The 17331-nt window shown below is 46.1% G+C and overlaps 1 protein-coding gene across 4 annotated transcripts in view; it reads right to left on the reverse strand.

Moving 5' to 3' along the window:
- Window positions 1-17331, reverse strand: part of LOC134349807 (arf-GAP with Rho-GAP domain, ANK repeat and PH domain-containing protein 1-like) — a 310918-nt gene that overhangs the window by 229717 nt on the left and 63870 nt on the right. For 3 of the 4 annotated variants that reach the window (XM_063054705.1, XM_063054701.1, XM_063054703.1), the window contains exon 2: window positions 12739-12802. The exons of the other annotated variant lie outside the window; for it this stretch is intronic. The gene's annotated coding sequence lies outside the window, so the exon portion shown is untranslated. The remainder of the gene's footprint in view (window positions 1-12738; window positions 12803-17331) is intronic. 4 annotated transcript variants of the gene reach the window in all.

Below are 17331 nucleotides of genomic sequence, written 5' to 3' on the forward strand. Positions count from 1 at the left end.
AAGCCTACTGACTCTCACAGCTATCTGGACTATTCCTCTTCTCACCCTGTCTCTTGCAAAAACGCCATCCCCTTCTCGCAATTCCTCCGTCTCCGCCGCATCTGCTCTTAGGATGAGGCTTTTCATTCTAGGACGAGGGAGATGTCTTCCTTTTTTAAAGAAAGGGGCTTCCCTTCCTCCACTATCAACTCTGCTCTTAAACGCATCTCCCCCATTTCACGCACATCTGCTCTCACTCCAACCTCCCACCACCCCACTAGGAATAGGGTTCCCCTGGTCCTCACCTACCACCCCACCAGCCTCCGGGTCCAACATATTATTCTCCGTAACTTACGCCACCTCCAACGGGATCCCACCACTAAGCACATCTTTGCCTCCCCCCCCCTCTGCATTCCACAGGGACCGCTCCCTACACAACTCCCTTGTCCATTCGTCCCCCCCATCCCTCCCCACTGATCTCCCTCCTGGCACTTATCCTTGTAAGCGGAACAAGTGCTACACATGCCCTTACACTTCCTCCCTTACCACCATTCAGGGCCCCAAACAGTCCTTCCAGGTGAGGCAACACTTCACCTGTGAGTCGACTGGGCTCCCGATGTGGCCTTTTATATATTGGCGAGACCCGACACAGACTGGGAGACCGCTTTGCTGAACATCTACGCTCTGTCCGCCAGAGAAAGCAGGATCTCCCAGTGGCCACACATTTTAATTCCACATCCCATTCCCATTCTGATATGTCTATCCACGCCCTCCTCTACTGTAAAGATGAAGCCACACTCAGGTTGGAGGAACAACACCTTATATTCCGTCTGGGTAGCCTCCAACCTGATGGCATGAACATCGACTTCTCTAACTTCCGCTAAGGCCCCACCTCCCCCTCGTACCCCATCTGTTACTCATTTTTATGCACACATTCTTTCTCTCACTCTCCTTTTTCTCCCTCTGTCCCTCCGAATATACCTCTTGCCCATCCTCTGGGTCACCCCTCCCCCTCCTTGTCTTTCTTCCCGGACCTCCTGTCCCATGATCCTCTCGTATCCCCTTTTGCCTATCACCTGTCCAGCTCTCGGCTCTATCCCTCCCCCTTCTGTCTTCTCCTATCATTTTGGATCTCCCCCTCCCCCTCCAACTTTCAAATCCCTTACTCACTCTTCCTTCAGTTAGTCCTGACGAAGGGTCTCGGCCTGAAACGTCGACTGCACCTCTTCCTACAGATGCTGCCTGGCCTGCTGCGTTCACCAGCAACTTTGATGTATGTTACCTCCTCGCTCAACATAGTCATAGTCATAGTCATACTTTATTGATCCCAGGGGAAATTGGTTTTCGTTACAGTTGCACCATAAATAATAAATAGTAATAGAACCATAAATAGTTAAATAGTAATATGTAAATTATGCCAGTAAATTATGAAATAAGTCCAGGACCAGCCTATTGGCTCAGGGTGTCTGACCCTCCAAGGGAGGAGTTGTAAAGTTTGATGGCCACAGGCAGGAATGACTTCCTATGATGCTCTGTGCTGCATCTCGGTGGAATGAGTCTCTGGCTGAATGTACTCCTGTGCCCACCCAGTACATTATGTAGTGGATGGGAGACATTGTCCAAGATGGCATGCAACTTAGATAGCATCCTCTTTTCAGACACCACCGTCAGAGAGTCCAGTCCCATCTCCACAACATCACTGGCCTTACGAATGAGTTTATTGATTCTGTTGGTGTCTGCTACCCTCAGCCTGCTGCCCCAGCACACAACAGCAAACATGATCGCACTGGCCACCACAGACTCATAGAACATCCTCAGCATCGTCCGGCAGATGTTAAAGGACCTCAGTCTTCTCAGGAAATAGAGACGGCTCTGACCCTTCTTGTAGACAGCCTCAGTGTTCTTTGACCAGTCCAGTTTATTGTGCATTCTTATCCCCAGGTACTTGTAATCCTCCACCATGTCCACACTGACCCCCTGGATGGAAACAGGGGTCACCGGTACCTTAGCTCTCCTCCGGTCTACCACCAGCTCCTTAGTCTTTTTCACATTAAGCTGCAGATAATTCTGCTCACACCATGTGACAAAGTTTCCTACCGTAGCCCTGTACTCAGCCTCATCTCCCTTGCTGATGCATCCAACTATGGCAGAGTCATCTGAAAACTTCTGAAGATGACAAGACTCTGTGCAGTAGTTGAAGTCCGAGGTGTAAATGGTGAAGAGAAAGGGAGACAAGACAGTCCCCTGTGGAGCCCCAGTGCTGCTGATCACTCTGTCGGACACACAGTGTTGCAAGCACATGTACTGTGGTCTGCCAGTCAGGTAATCAAGAGGCTAAAGAAATTCAGCATGTCCCCACTCTTTATCAATGCCCCACAGAAAGCTCACCAATGTCCCTCAGTCAGGAGGCTAAAGAAATTCAGCATGTCCCCATTGACCATCACCACTCTTTATCAATGCTCCACAGAAAGCATCCTATCCCAGTTCCGTCACAGAATGGTGCCCCACATCCTGAGTTACTCTCACTCTCCTGAGGTGTTAAGATGAGGCCTCACTCAAGATAAATAATCACTAGGCTCGAACTGTTAAACTGTGCCAACGGGGGAACTGATCTACTCTCGTTATTGGTGTCATCTTACTGTGCACAAAACTAACCACCTCTTGCTCTGCGTTACAGCAGAAACAAGTTCAAGTTTATTGTCACGAACAAGGGACAATCTGCAGATGCCGGAAGTCCGAGCAACACACACAAAATGCTGGAGGAACAGCAGGCCAGGCAGCATCTATGGAGAAGAGCACAGTTGTCATTTCTGGCCGAGACCCTTCGGCAGGACTGGAGATGAAAAGATGAGGAGTCAGAGTGAGAAGATATGGGCAGGGGAGAAAGAAACACAAGGTCTAACCGGGAGGAATGGGGGAAGGTATGAAGTAAAGAGCTGGGAAGTTGATTGTTGAAAATGATAAAGGACGGGAGGAGGGATAGGATAGGAGAGGACAGAAGCCCATGGAAGAAAGAAGAAAGGGGAGAGGCACCAGAGGGAGATGATGGGCAGCTAAGGAGATAAGGTGAGAGAGGGAAACGGGAATGGTGAAAGGGGGGCATGACCAGAAGTTTGAAAAATCAATGTTCATGTCATCAGATTGGAGGTTACCCGGACAGTAGAGGAGGCCATGCACTGATATGTTGAAATGGGAATGGGAAATGGAATTAAAATAGGAGGCCACTCAAAGATCCCACTTTTCCTGGCGGGCAGAGTGCAGGTGCTTGACGAAGCGGTCTCCAAATCTACATCAGGTCTCACCGTTATACAGAAGGCCACACCAGGAGGACCAGATACGATAGATGACTCCAACACACCCACAGGTGAAGTGTCACCTCACCTGGAAGGACTGTTTGGGACCCTGAATGGTCGTGAGGGAGGAGGTGTAGGGGCAGGTGTAGCACTTGTTCCGCTTGCAAGGATAAGCGGCAGGAGGGAGATCAGCGGGGAGGGATGAACGGACAAGGGAGTCGCGTAGAGAGCAATTCCTGCAAAAAGCAGAAAGTGGGTAAGAGGGAAAGACGTGCTTGGTGGTGGGATCCAGTTGCAGGTGGCGGAAGTTACGGAGAATTATGTGCTGGACGCTGAAGCTGTAGGGCAAGAGGAACCTTATCCCTGGTGGGGTGGCAGAAGGATGGGTTGAGGCCAGACGTGCACGAAATGGAAGAAATGCAGTTGAGGACAACATTGATGGTGGAGGAAGGAAAGCCTTTTTCTTTGAAGAGAGAGGACATTTCCTTTGTTCTAGAATGAAAAGCCTCATCCTGAGAGCAGATGTTGTGCAGATGGAGGGATTGAGACAAGGAGATGGCATTTTTACAAGTAACAGGGTGGGACAAGGTGTAGTCTAGGTAGCTGTGAGAGTCCGTGGGTTTATAATAGGCATCGGTGGATAAGCTGTCTCCAGAGACAGAGACAGTGAGGTCAAGAAAGAGAAGGTGTCATAAATTGACCAGATGGATTTGAGGGCAGGGTGGAAGTCGGAGGCAAAGTTGGTGAAGTCAATGAGCTCTTCGTGGGTGCAGGAAGCAGCACCAATGCAGTCGTCGATGGACATAGGAAAGGTGGGGGACGGACACCAGTGCAGGCTTGAAACACAGACTTTTCCACATAGCCAACAAACAGGGAAGCGTAGCTGAGCCCCATGCAAATGCCCATGGCTACACCTTTTGTTTGAAGGACGTGGGAGAGCCAAAGGAGAAATTATTGAGAGTGAGGACAAGTTCTGGTAGGCAGAGGAGAATGGTGGTGGAGGGCACCTGGTCGGGTCTGGTGTCCAGAAAGAAATGGAGAGCTTTGAGGCCTTCCTGGTGGGGATGGAGGTGTATAGGGACTCGACATCCATAGTGAAAATAAGATGATGGGGGCCAGGGAACCTGAAATCATTGAGAAGATCCAGAGCATGTGAAGTGTCATGGATGTAGGTGGGAAGGGACTAAACCGGGGGATAAAACTGAGTCAGGGTTTGTGGATATGAGTTCAGTGGGGCAGGAACAGGCAGAAACAATGGGTCTACCTGGACAGGCAGGTTAGTGGATCTTGGGTAGGAAGTAGATACGGGAGGTGCGGGGTGTGGGAATTATGAGGTTGGTGGCAGTGGATGGGAGATCCCCAGAGTTAACAAACTCAGCAACGCTGCGGGAGACATTGGCCTGGTGCTCCTTAGTGGGGTCCTGTTCAAGGGGTAAGTAAGGGGAGGTGTCAAGACAGTTGTCATTGGGCCTCAGCAAGGTAGAGGTCAGTCAGCCACACACTACTGAGGATAGGATTAGTGTGGAGAGAGTGGAGAGCAGTGTGTTCAGAAGGAGTGAGGCTGGAATTGGAGAGAGGAGAGATGAAGTCAAGACGGTTAACGTCCTGTCAGCTGTTGGCAATGAAAAGGTCCAGAGCAGGCAGAAGACCAGGGTGGGGTATCCAGGAAGAGGAGCAGGGTTGAAGAACGGAGAAGGGGTCATCGGTGCGGGGTGGAGAGTCCTTGCCTAAGAGGTAGGTATAGAGACAGAGGCGACTGAAGAAGACCCCAGCATCATGGCGGGCGTGGAACTCACTGAGGTTTGTGGGCACAGGGGTACAAAGGTGAGGCTCTTACTGAGGACATTCAACTGTACAAATGAAACAACATTCCTCCGGACCAAAGAGCACAACATAGTACCTATCGCTCACGCACATAACACATAAAGTAATATTACCACAAATAAATTAACAAATAATAAAACATATTCCAGAAGATCCATCTGGAATCAACACTCGTCATGGGAGTTTCAAGATGGTGGCAGTCATCGCAAGAGTGCAAGCCTTGCCTAAACCAAATCCGTGAACTGATGTGACACATTTGGCAGTTCCAATTTTGTCAGTTTGCACTTCCTCACTGACAAAAAAAAACACAGAAAACAGGCCTAAATAAGGTTAAAAGTGTGTTCTGCACAGCTGAGGTAAAATTTCTGTGAATTCTATCACATTCTCTCTCTGCTCTTCACAGGGACCCTTGTGCTCGGAGAACATGTAAACCGCAGACGCCCCATCAGATATTAAGATATCTACAGAACCTCAGACCAACAGCCATACACTTGTGTTCAGTCTAACCCCCACCTGCTCTTGGACCTGTCTGACCAAGTTCCTAGTGTCAATAAGTGGGTCACCAGGTATCAAGGTCAACGTAATATCTACATGTAGTAGGAATTTACTCTGGTGTGTTGGTCAGGCAGCGACATGTCACAATAAACGACATTCACTATGATAGCCTAGCAATCAGTGCAACGCCATTACGCATCCCGGAGTTCGGAATTGAATTCCGGTGTCGTTCTGCACTTAGTTACTGATTTACAAAGGTCAACGTGCCAAAGCTCGTTTTGTGACCCTATCTGCCTATGACACCACTTTCAAGGAATGATGGATCTGTAATCCCAGATCTCTCAGTCTACCACACTCCTCGGTGCCTTACTGCTCACTGTGTAACTCCGACCCTGGTCTGTCCTCCCACACTGCAACACCTCACACCTGTCTGCATTAAATTCCATCTGGCATTTTCAGCCCATTTTTTCCATCATCTCCACAATTCGCAGTCTGCGGGTGCCCTGTAACAGCGTCGCGGTTAGCTCAACGCCATTGCAGCTGGGGGCGTTCCAGAGTTCAGAGTTCAACTCTGGCGCTGTTCTGTAAGTTCCTCCCTGTGGAATGCGTGGGTTTTCCCCAGGTGCCCTGGTTTCCTCCCACAGTCCAAAAGCATACAGCAGTGTTCTGATTTATAACTTCAAAATGATGAATTAATTCAAGAACACGGGAGTCCAGGAATGCAGTTCTAGTTTTGCCTTTAAGCGATGCACACGCACGTATGACGTGGTAGTGTGAAGACATATGCATTAACTTTCTGTTACATATAACCCGTAATTGTTTACATGAACAAGAATGCTTAATTGACCAATATATGTATAAGATTACTCAAATATTATTGACTATTAACTATACAAGTAGGTTAATTGGTCATTGTAAATTGTTGCATGATTCAGTTAAGGCTAATTGAGTTTGTCAGGGGTTGCTGGGGTGGCATGGCTCAAAGGGGCAGCAGGCCCTGCTCCGTGCTGTAACGCAAAATAAATATAATACAAATACAACATTCAACAGTTATAAAAAATAAAGAATCTTAAAAAATAATGTTATAGGTTGATGTAAAGATATGGACTAAAATATGCATAAATACATAAATACCAGCTTGTATTTACAATGTAAACACTAGAAACGGTTCTGGTTCTCTCTCCATAGACGCTTCCTGGCCTGCTGAGTTCCTCCAGCATTTCGTGTGTGTTGCTCCGGATTTCCAGCATCTGCATCAGCTCGAGTTTATCAAGCTTCAGTTTAAGTTTTAAGCATCCGCAGTCTTTTGCTTTTCAAACTAAATGCAACCGAATTTATGGAGTTGTTTTACTGTCACATTACTGAGGTACAAAGAAAACTCTCTCTTTCTGCACCACTCATTTTTAAATCTCTTCTTGTAACTTAAGTTATTTTGAACGTATCGCACTGTACCGCTGCTGCAAAATAACGGATTTCACGACATATCAGTGATAACAAACTTGATTCTGAAACTGGTCTTGTAAACTGTTCATACAGATCAGATCGTGACACAGTGCACTGAGACAGAACAGGGGAAAACAATAACAGAATGCAGAATCAAGTGCAACAGTTACAGAGAAAGTGCAGTGCAGGCAGACAGTACAAGAATCAGGTTTAATATCACTGGCATATTTTGTGAAATCTGTTAACTAGTGGCAGCAGTAAATTGCAATACATAGAGAGAAAAAATGTGGATTATAATTTTTAAAACTGTATGTACAGTATAATATATACGTGTGTGTGTTAAAGTTAAATTAAATAAATAGTGCAAAAAAAAAAGAAATAAAAAGTAGTGAGGTAGTGTTCATGGGTTCAATGTCCATTCAGAAATCGAATATCAGAGGGGAAGAAGCCGTTCCTGAAACGTTGAGTGTGTGTCTTCAAGCTTCAGTACCTCCTTCTTGAAGGTAGCAGTGGGAAGAGGCCACATCCTGGGTGATGGGGGTCCGTAGTGATGGACACTTTTTTGAGCACCATTCCTGGACACTCAGAAACTAGAGCCCATGATAGAGCTGACTACGTTTACAACTTTCTGCAGCTTACTTCACTTTCGTTCAGTAGCTCCTCCCACCCCAGACCAGACGGTGATGCAGCCAGTCAGAATGCTCTCCACAGTACATCTGTAGAAATTTGCCAGTGTTTTTAGTGACATAACAAATCTCCTCAACCTCCTAATGAAACATAGCCTCTGTTCTGCATTTTTAGTGGCTGTATCCAAATGTTGGGACCAGGTTAGATCCTCAGCGATACTGACAGCCAGTAACTTGAATTTGCTCACTCTCTCAATAAGTGCAATGTCACAATGAGGTAGATTGTAAAGTCAGGCAGCCTTCATATCGGACTAGTGAACTCTTTTACTTTATACTTTATTGTCGCCAAACAATTAGTACTAGAACGTACAATCATCACAGCGATATTTGAATCTGCGCTTCACACTCCCTGGATTACAAATTTTAAATATTAAAAATAGTTAAAATTAGTAAATATTAAAAAATTAAATTATAAACCATAAATAGAAAAATGGGAAGTAAGGTAGTGCAAAAAAAAACCGAGAGGCAGGTCCGGATATTTGGAGGGTACGGCCCAGATCCGGGTCAGGATCCGTTCAGCAGTCTTATCACAGTTGGAAAGAAGCTGTTCCCAAATCTGGCCGTACGAGTCTTCAAGCTCCTGAGCCTTCTCCCGGAGGGAAGAGGGACGAAAAGTGTGTTGGCTGGGTGGGTCGTGTCCTTGATTATCCTGGCAGCACTGCTCCGACAGCGTGCGGTGTAAAGTGAGTCCAAGGACGGAAGATTGGTTTGTGTGATGTGCTGCGCCGTGTTCACAATCTTCTGCAACTTCTTTCGGTCTTGGACAGGACAACTTCCATACCAGGTTGTGATGCACCCTAGAAGAATGCTTTCTACGGTGCATCTATAAAAATTAGTGAGTGTTTTAGGAATTATGGTCATAAAGCAATTATGGGAGTTAACAGCTTGTGAATCTCTAATGATCTAAAAATAAAGATTAAATATTAGCTTTATATGTCATATGTACATCAAAACATACAGTGAAATGCCCCATTTGTGTCAGCAACCAGCACAGTCCGAGGCTGTGCTGGGGGAATAGAGCATGGCGTCACTATGTATCAGGGACCAGCATACACTCAGTGGCCAGTTCAGGAGGTAGCTCCTGTACCTAATAAAGTGGACACTGAGTGTATGTTCATGGCCTTCTGCTGCTGTAGCCCATCGACCTCAAGGTTAAACACATTGTGCATTCAGAGGTGCTCTGCTGCACACCACTGTTATAACACGTGGTTATCTGAGTTACTGTCGCCTTCCTGTCAGCGTGAACCAGCCCGGCCATTCTCCTCTGACTCTCTCGTTAACAAGGCGTTTTTGCCCACAGAGCTGCTGCTTGCTGGATATTGTTTGTTTCACACAGCACTCTCTGTAAACTCTAGACACTGTCGGGTGTGCAAATCCCTGGAGATCAGCAGTTTCTGAGAAACTCAAACCACCCCATCTGGAACCAACAATCGTTCCACGGTCAGAGTGACCTAGATCACATTTCTTCCCCATTCTGGTGTTTGGTCTGAACAACACTGAGCCTCTTGACCGTGTGATCACAGAGTGGGTTGCAGACAGGCTCTTGCAGACTTATCTAAGAAAGGATGTGCTGGAATCGGAGAAGATCCGGAGGAGTTCACGAGAATGATTCCAGGAAGGAAAATGTTAACGTAGGAGGCTCTGGGTCTGTACTCGCCAGTGTTCAGAAGAAAGGGGAGGGGATCTCATTGAAACCTAACAAATATTGAAGGCCTGGATAGAGTGGATGTGGAGAGGATGTTTTCTATAGTGGGGGGAGTCTAGGACCAAAGGTCTCAACATCAGAATAGAGGGACATCCATTTAGATCAGAGCTAAGGAGAGCTTTCTTTAGCCAGATGGTGGTGAATCTGTGGAATTCATTGCCACTTTCAGCTGCGGAGGCCAAGTCATTGAGTATATTTAAAGCAGAGGTTGATCAGTTCTTGTTTGTAAGAGCACCGAAGGTTACGGGGAGAAGGCAGTAGAAGGGGGTTGACAGGGATAATAAATTAACCATGATGGAATAATGAAGCTGACTTGATGGGCCAAATGGCCTAATTCTGCTCCTATGTTTTATGGTCTTTTAATAAGCCTGATTCTGAACAGAGATAGACAGATATTCCCTGTTACGTCCTTATCCAAACCAGTTCAAAGTTCAAAGTAAATGTATTATCAAAGTACCTCTATGTCATCATTTACAACCCTGAGATTTGTCTCCTTGCAGGCAATCACAGTAAATACAACGAAACACAACAGAATCTATGAAAGACCAGGCAGAAAAATGGCAAACTGTGCAAATACAATGAGAGGGAGAGAAAATAACGATAATAATTTACCTAATAAACATAGCTATTCCAAACATACTTCATTTACAGAAATTATTAAGCGAAAAACACCAGAAATATGCTGAATTAAAAGAGGAAATTGAAAGACTATGGAATATGAACAGGGTATACACTGTCCCAATACTAATATCTACAACTGGTGTCATCCCAAAGTCAATACACAATAGCATTAAACAATTAGGGCTACACTGTAATATCTATGTTTAATCTTCAAAAAGCCACAATACTAAACACCACTAGATTAGTCCGAAAGTTCCTAGCAATTGAAAAGTGATTGTTCTTGGCTATGCTCGTACCTCAGGTTTTATCATCTTGAGCTGAGAAAAAATAAACAATAATAGTAATAAATAATAAGTGCTTTTGGGAACCATTCAGTGGTGGGGTGAGTGAAATTATCCTCCTGGTTCAAGAGCCTGATGGTTCAGGGCTAATAACTGTTCCTATACCTGGTGGTACGAGTCCTAAGGCTCCTGTATCTTCTTCCTGATGGCAGCAGTGAGAAGAGAGCATGGCCTGAGTGATGGGGGAGAAAGACACACAAGACTGCGGACAATAAAATCAGGAGCAAAAGAATCGGCAGGAGATGTTGGAGGGAGTCAGTGGGTCCAAACGTCCTCACAGAAGGCAGATTGCAGATGTTGGAATATGGAGCTGGAGGAACACAGGAGACAGGCAGCATCTGTGCAGGGAAATGGACAGTCTACATTTGGGCCAAGATTCTTCATCTGGACTGCAGAGGAAGAGAGGAAATAGCCAAGATAAAAAGGTGGCTGGAAGGAGTGGAACAAGTGCTGGGAGGTGATTGGTGGATCCAGGTGAGGGGGTAGTGAGGGAGGGGGAGAGTGTGAGTGATGTGAGAAGCTGGGAGGTGATTGGTGGATGCAGGTGAGGGGGTGGTGATTGGCAGGTGAGGCGTTGGGAGAGTGTGAGTGATGTGAGAAGCTGGGAGGTGATTGGTGGATCCAGGTGAGGGGGTGGTGATTGGCAGATGAGGTATAGGGAGAGTGTGAGAGATGTGAGAAGCTGGGAGGTGATTGGTGGATCCAGGTGAGGGGGTGGTGATTGGCAGGTGAGGCGTTGGGAGAGTGTGAGTGATGTGAGAAGCTGGGAGGTGATTGGTGGATCCAGGTGAGGGGGTAGTGAGGGAGGGGGAGAGTGTGGGTGATGTGAGAAGCTGGGAGGTGATTGGTGGATCCAGGTGAGGCGTTGGGAGAGTGTGAGTGATGTGAGATGGAATAACAAGAGGCTGCAGAAGATGGAATCTAATAGGAGAGGACAGGAGACCACGGAATAATGGGAATGAGCTGAGCAAGGGAACCGGAGGGAGGAGTGTGTGGATGATAGGAAGGGAAGGGGAAAGAGATAGGCTGATGGGACCAGAGGGGTGATGTTCCAGATTTAAAGTTGAAGATTCAAGTCTATTTGTCACATGTTTTTTACATCAAAACATAGTGGCAAACAAACACCAGACAGTAGGAGTGGTGTCAGGTTGGAGGCTACCAAGGCGGGATATCCTTAGGCAGGGTCCTGACTCCATTCCTCTACCTCCAGAGCACTGATCCCTCTAAACTGCACAGGTGCACAGGCTCCCATTGCGGAAATACTCCTGCACACATAACCTTTGTTGCCATGCGCAGCTGGAATTTTCGTTTACATACGAAGGAAGTGTTGCCTCAAAGGTAACACAGCAATATTGTGATTTCAAACCTGTCATTTCTGAGAAAATTAATGCTGGTTCAGTTAAGACATTCACTGATGCATTGAGCTACATGCTTAGAACATAGAACATAGAAATCTACAGCACATTACAGGCCCTTCGGCCCACAACGTTGTGCCAACCATGTAACCTACTCTAGAAACTGCCTAGAATTTCCCTACCACATGGCCCTCTATTTTTCTAAGCTCCATGTACCTATCTAAGAGGCTCTTAAAAGATCCTATTGTATCTGCCTCTACCACCTTCGCTAGCAGTACATTCCACACACCCCCCCACGCCCTGTGTGAAAAACTTACCCCTGACATCCCCTCCGTACCTACTTCCAAGCACCTTAAAACTATGCCCCCTCATGTTAGCCATTTCAGCCCTAGGAAAAAGCCTCTGGCTGTCCACACGATCAATGCCTCTCATCATCTTATACAACTCTGTCAGGTCACCTCTCATCCTCTGTCGCTCCAAGGAGAAAAGGCCCAGTTCACTCAACCTATTCTCATAAGGCATGCTCCCCAATCCATGCAACATCCTTGTAAATCTCTGCACTCTCTCTATAGTATCCACTTCCTTCCAGTAGTGAGGTGACCAGAACTGAACTCAGTACTCCAAGTGGAGTCTAACTAATGTTTTAGAAACAAAGAATTTGAAGAACTGTCAATTCTTGTTGATATTGTTGGAACATTTCAAGTATCTAGTGCTGACTGTGAACGTGGACTCAGTCTTATGAATTCAATTAATGTAACTTGACCATTGAAGTGGACCATTTGGATGATCTAATCAGGATTAAGAAGTATCTTTCATCTGGACGTGAAATTAATCTGGACAGTGTTTATAGACAATAGCTTTGCAATAAAGACAGTTGAGAAAAAGATTTTCTTTGTTGAACTGTATTTCAATTAATAATTAAAATCAAAAGTATGTTATTTTTCAATTTTCATTCTAAATATTTATAATGTACATATTACAAAAAAAATCACTTACAGTGCCGTGCAGTTCTTAGGCCGTGTAAAAATTTCCTGCTCAGAGCAATGGTTGGGACGCAGAGCTGTAAAAAATTGGAGGGAACATCAGTCAGAGGCTGACTAACCCACAGAGTTCCTCCAGGAGTTTGCTTCGTAGATGCTGCCTGACCCACTGACAACACCTAACGATCAAACGTAGACCAATCTATTTGCCTTGGCAGTTCTCACCTGTGATCCTGACTGCAGTTTATATACCACCAGTGGCCGAGTACAAGCAAGCATTCGCAACACTGCACGATATCATCTGCAGACAAGAAACAGCCCCTCCTGACACACTTCAAATTATAGTCAGTGCCTGTCTGAAGAAAGCTCTGCCTAATTATCACCAGCGCATAACTTGTTGCACCAGAGGTCCCAACACACTAGACCACTTCTACACTGTGCCTAGCGTTCCTTCCCAAGACTGCATTTTGGCAAGTCGGACCATTTAGCTGTACTGTCACTACTTGCATACAGACAGAGCCCAAAAAGCAAGGGATCCAAGATCAAGACAACGAAGATGAGGTCACGGGAGTCTGAGGAATGGTTATAGAATTGCCTTGAGTCAGTGGACTGGGCCATCTTCAAGCACAGATCTGAGGGCCTGAATGACCACTACAAGGTTGTAACAGACTTTATTAAAATAGCTGTGGATACGTGTGCCTGCACAAAGTCATTCAAGGTCTTCCTCAATCAGAAACCCTGGATGAACCACAAAATCCAGAATTTGCTGAGTGCCAGATCAGAGGCATTCACGTCTGGAGATCAAGAGTGCTACAAGAGGCTATTTATTTACATCTGTATTTGCACATTTTGTTTACAGTTAACCGTTCCTGATGTGTACGGCTGCTGTTTCTATAGATTTGCTAAGTGGGCCTGCAGAAAAAGAATCTCCTCCACAATCTCCGTCAGCACAGGAGCACCGCAGGGACGTTCGCTTAGCCCCTGCTCTGCTCGCCTTACACCCATGACTGTGTGGCTAAGCACAGCTCCAATACAAGTTTGCGATGACACCACTGTTGTGGGCTGGATCAAAGGGGGTAATGAATCAGTATACAGGACGGGGATTGAAAACTTGGCTGAGTGGTGTAATAACAACAACCTCTCATTCAATGTCAGTAAGACCAAGGAACTGATTGTAGACTTCAGTAAAGGGAAACCAGAGGTCCTCGAGCCAGTAATCATCAGAGATGGAGAGGGGTCAGTAAATTTAAATTCCTGGGTGTCACTATTTCAGGGGACATGTCCTGGACTCATCATATAAACGTGATTCCAAACAACAGCACCTCTACTTCCTCAGGAGTCTGGAGATTCAGTATGTCATCAAAAACCCTGACAAACGTCTGTGGATGTATGGTGGAGAGTGTGTTGATGGGTTCTGGTATGGAAACGCCAATGCCTTTGAGTGGAAAATCCTACAAAAGGTCGTGGATTCGGCCCAAAGCATCACCTGTAGGCAAGGTCTAGCACCTGCTTAGTGACCCCCACCCCAATGAGGGTCATGTGAAGCCATGGGAGCAGGTGGTGGATGGCCGTACAAGCAGCCGGTGTATATCACAAGTCCTGGTTATACGACCACTGACGCCAGGCAGACAGTCTCTGAAGACTGTTGATAATGGCTGGGGTCAGCCGTCTTGCAAAGGCACTGCCCAGGAGAAGGCAATGGCAAACCACTTCTGCAGAAAAAAAATTGCCAAAATCAATCATGGTCATGGAAAGACCACAGCTGTCCATGTCATACAACAAGGTACATAATGAACGAACCATAGAAAGCATCCTATCCGAATGCATCAGGGCTTCGTACAGCAACTGCTCTGCCCGTGACCACAAGAAACTGCAGAGAGTTGTGGACAGAGCTCAGCACATCATGGAACCATCAGTTCATTAGGGAAATGGATCAGAACAGACTCAATGGGCCAAATGACTGAATTCTGCTCCTATACCTTACGGTCATACGGCCTTACCCTGTTCTACCTCAATGCACTGTGTAATGAATCTATCTGTATGCACAATATGCAAGACATCTTTTCACTGTATCTCAGTACATGTGACAATGACAAACTAATACCAATACACGACCACGGAACTGAAATTTTGACACTTTTCCACCGAGGCTACTCAACTCGCTAAGTTCTTCCAGCAGTTCCATTTCTGAATAAAATTCAGCAATCATTTCAGGAGATTGGTGTACAATAAATGGATCCATCATGGGCATCGGCCTCTCCAGCATCAAGGGCATCTTCAAAAAGCGATACCTCCAGAAGGCAACGTCCACCATCAAGGTCCCCAATCTCCCAGGACATGCCCTCTTCTCATTGCCACCATCAGGGAGGAGGTACAGAAACCTGAAGACACACATTCAACATTTTAGAAACAGCTTTTTCCTTCTGACATCGGATTTCTGGATGGACAATGAACCCATGCACGCGATCCCACTTTTTTTTGCTTTCTTTTTGCACTACATATTTAATTTATATATATGGCGGTTGTCTATCATGTCCGACAATGACAGGAAGAGTTTTTAAAGTGGAAAACCCGTCCCACTTGGGCAGTTCCCCTCTCTCGACTTCAGAAGTCCGGGTCCAGCGGTACGAGTACAAAACCAGGGGCTTCCTTGGTTGCAGAAGATGACCGTGATGTCTTCCGTGCCTTGTCGAGCCCTTTACTCTCTGTAGAGCGTTACAGAACCATCTTCCTGGCTGTTGGATCCCACTGTAGATCTCATCTGCCCAGTCTGCTGGAGCAGACTTCACACGCTTAAACCAAAGGGTATAACTTCACACAGCTTCACTCACCCCATCACTGATCTGCTCCCACAACCCTATACACTCACTTACAAGGCCTTCTGATCTCATTTCTCACTTATTGCTCATTTATTATTATTATTATTATTATTATTTCCTTTTGTATTTGCAGAGTTTGCTGCGTTTTGCAAACTGGTTAAAAGCCCAAGATGGTGTGGTCTTTCAATGATTCTGCTATTATTCTAGAAATTTATTAAGTATTATTAAGCAAATTGTCATTTATACTTTTTATTACAATGTACTGCTGTCACAAAAAAAAAGTCACAACAATACCACTGTTATTAAATCTGTTTCCGACTCAGATTAAGCTACTAATAATCGAGTGGCCTAGATCGCCAACGAAGACACCACTGTTCAAACAACACCACAATGACTCAGGTTCAATTAATAACTGAAGATTTTAAATAAACCAGCTATTAATAACAATGAGGAATAGGGTTGTAGTTAAAAACCATCTGTAAAGCATTTCTTCATCCGGAGTACGTCACACCTACTCTGTCACGTCAGATTTGCCCCCTGGGACGGGCTCTCAGCCCCAGGGTTATTAAGGAAGTGAAGTAAAGGCTGTGCTCGGCAGAGGAGAGTATTAACACTTGATCCTAACTGCTGATGTCATCTGTCTCGGTGGGGAACAGGCTCTCTCTTCCTGCCGCCTCTCCCACTTCACTGATCCTTGGTCTCACCTGCTGAGCGTGATTGGGAGCGGGGGGAGACAGAGAGAGGGGAGAAAGAGATTGAGGGAGGTGGGGAGAGAGGGGAGGAGAAACAGAGGGGGAGAGAGAAAGAGGAGGGAGAGAGTGGGTGGGGAGAGAGACAGGGGTGAGAGAGAGATGGGGCAGAGGCAGAGAGAGATGGTGGGGAAGAGAGAGGGGGAGGAGGCTACGTAGTACCCACACCAGGACCACCGGACTCAAAAACAGTTACTTTCCCCAAGCAGTAAGGCTGATCAACACCTCCACCCACTAACCCACCCCTCCACACCCCCAACCACCACTACTTTATCGTTTCCTATCAGAGTCACCTTATGTACAGACACCCCTGTGTCTAACATCACTTTTTGGACATACAATCAATGTACAAAAGCTATCTTATGTATTTATATTTATTGTGTTTTTTTGTGCTGTGTCACATCCGGAGTAACAATTATTTTGTTCTCCTTTACACTTGTGTGCTGGAAATGACATTAACCAATCTTGAATCTTGCATATTGAGTCGAGTCAGGTGATGACAAATCAGCATGAGGGAGGGAGACTGAAACTCTGGCCGAGCGGTGTCACAACAACCACCTCTCACTCAACGTCAGCAAGACCAAGGAGCTGACTATTGACCTCAGCAGGAGGAAATCAGACGTCCATGAGCCAGCCCTCATCCGAGGACCAGAGGTGGAGAGAGTCAGCAACTTTAAATTCCGCAGGGTTATCATTTCAGAGGACCTGCCCAGCACGTAAGGGCAATTTTGAAGAAAGCACAGCAGCGTCTCTACTTCCATAGAAGTTTGTGAGGGTTCAACATCACCTCTAAAACTGACAAATTTCGATAGACATAAAGTGAAGGGTGTATTGACTGGCTGCGTCACAGTCTGGGATGAAAACACCAATGCCCTTGAATGGAAAATCCTACAAAACTAGAGGATACAGCCCAGTCCATCATAGGTAATGCCCGCCCACCATTGTGCACACGTACACAAACACAGTTGCAGGAAAGCATCACACATCATCAGGGACCTCCACCGCCCAGGCCATACTCTCTTCTTCCTGCTGCCATCAGGA

The sequence above is a fragment of the Mobula hypostoma genome, chromosome 7 (genome assembly GCF_963921235.1).
Source record: "Mobula hypostoma chromosome 7, sMobHyp1.1, whole genome shotgun sequence".
NCBI lineage: Eukaryota > Metazoa > Chordata > Chondrichthyes > Myliobatiformes > Myliobatidae > Mobula > Mobula hypostoma.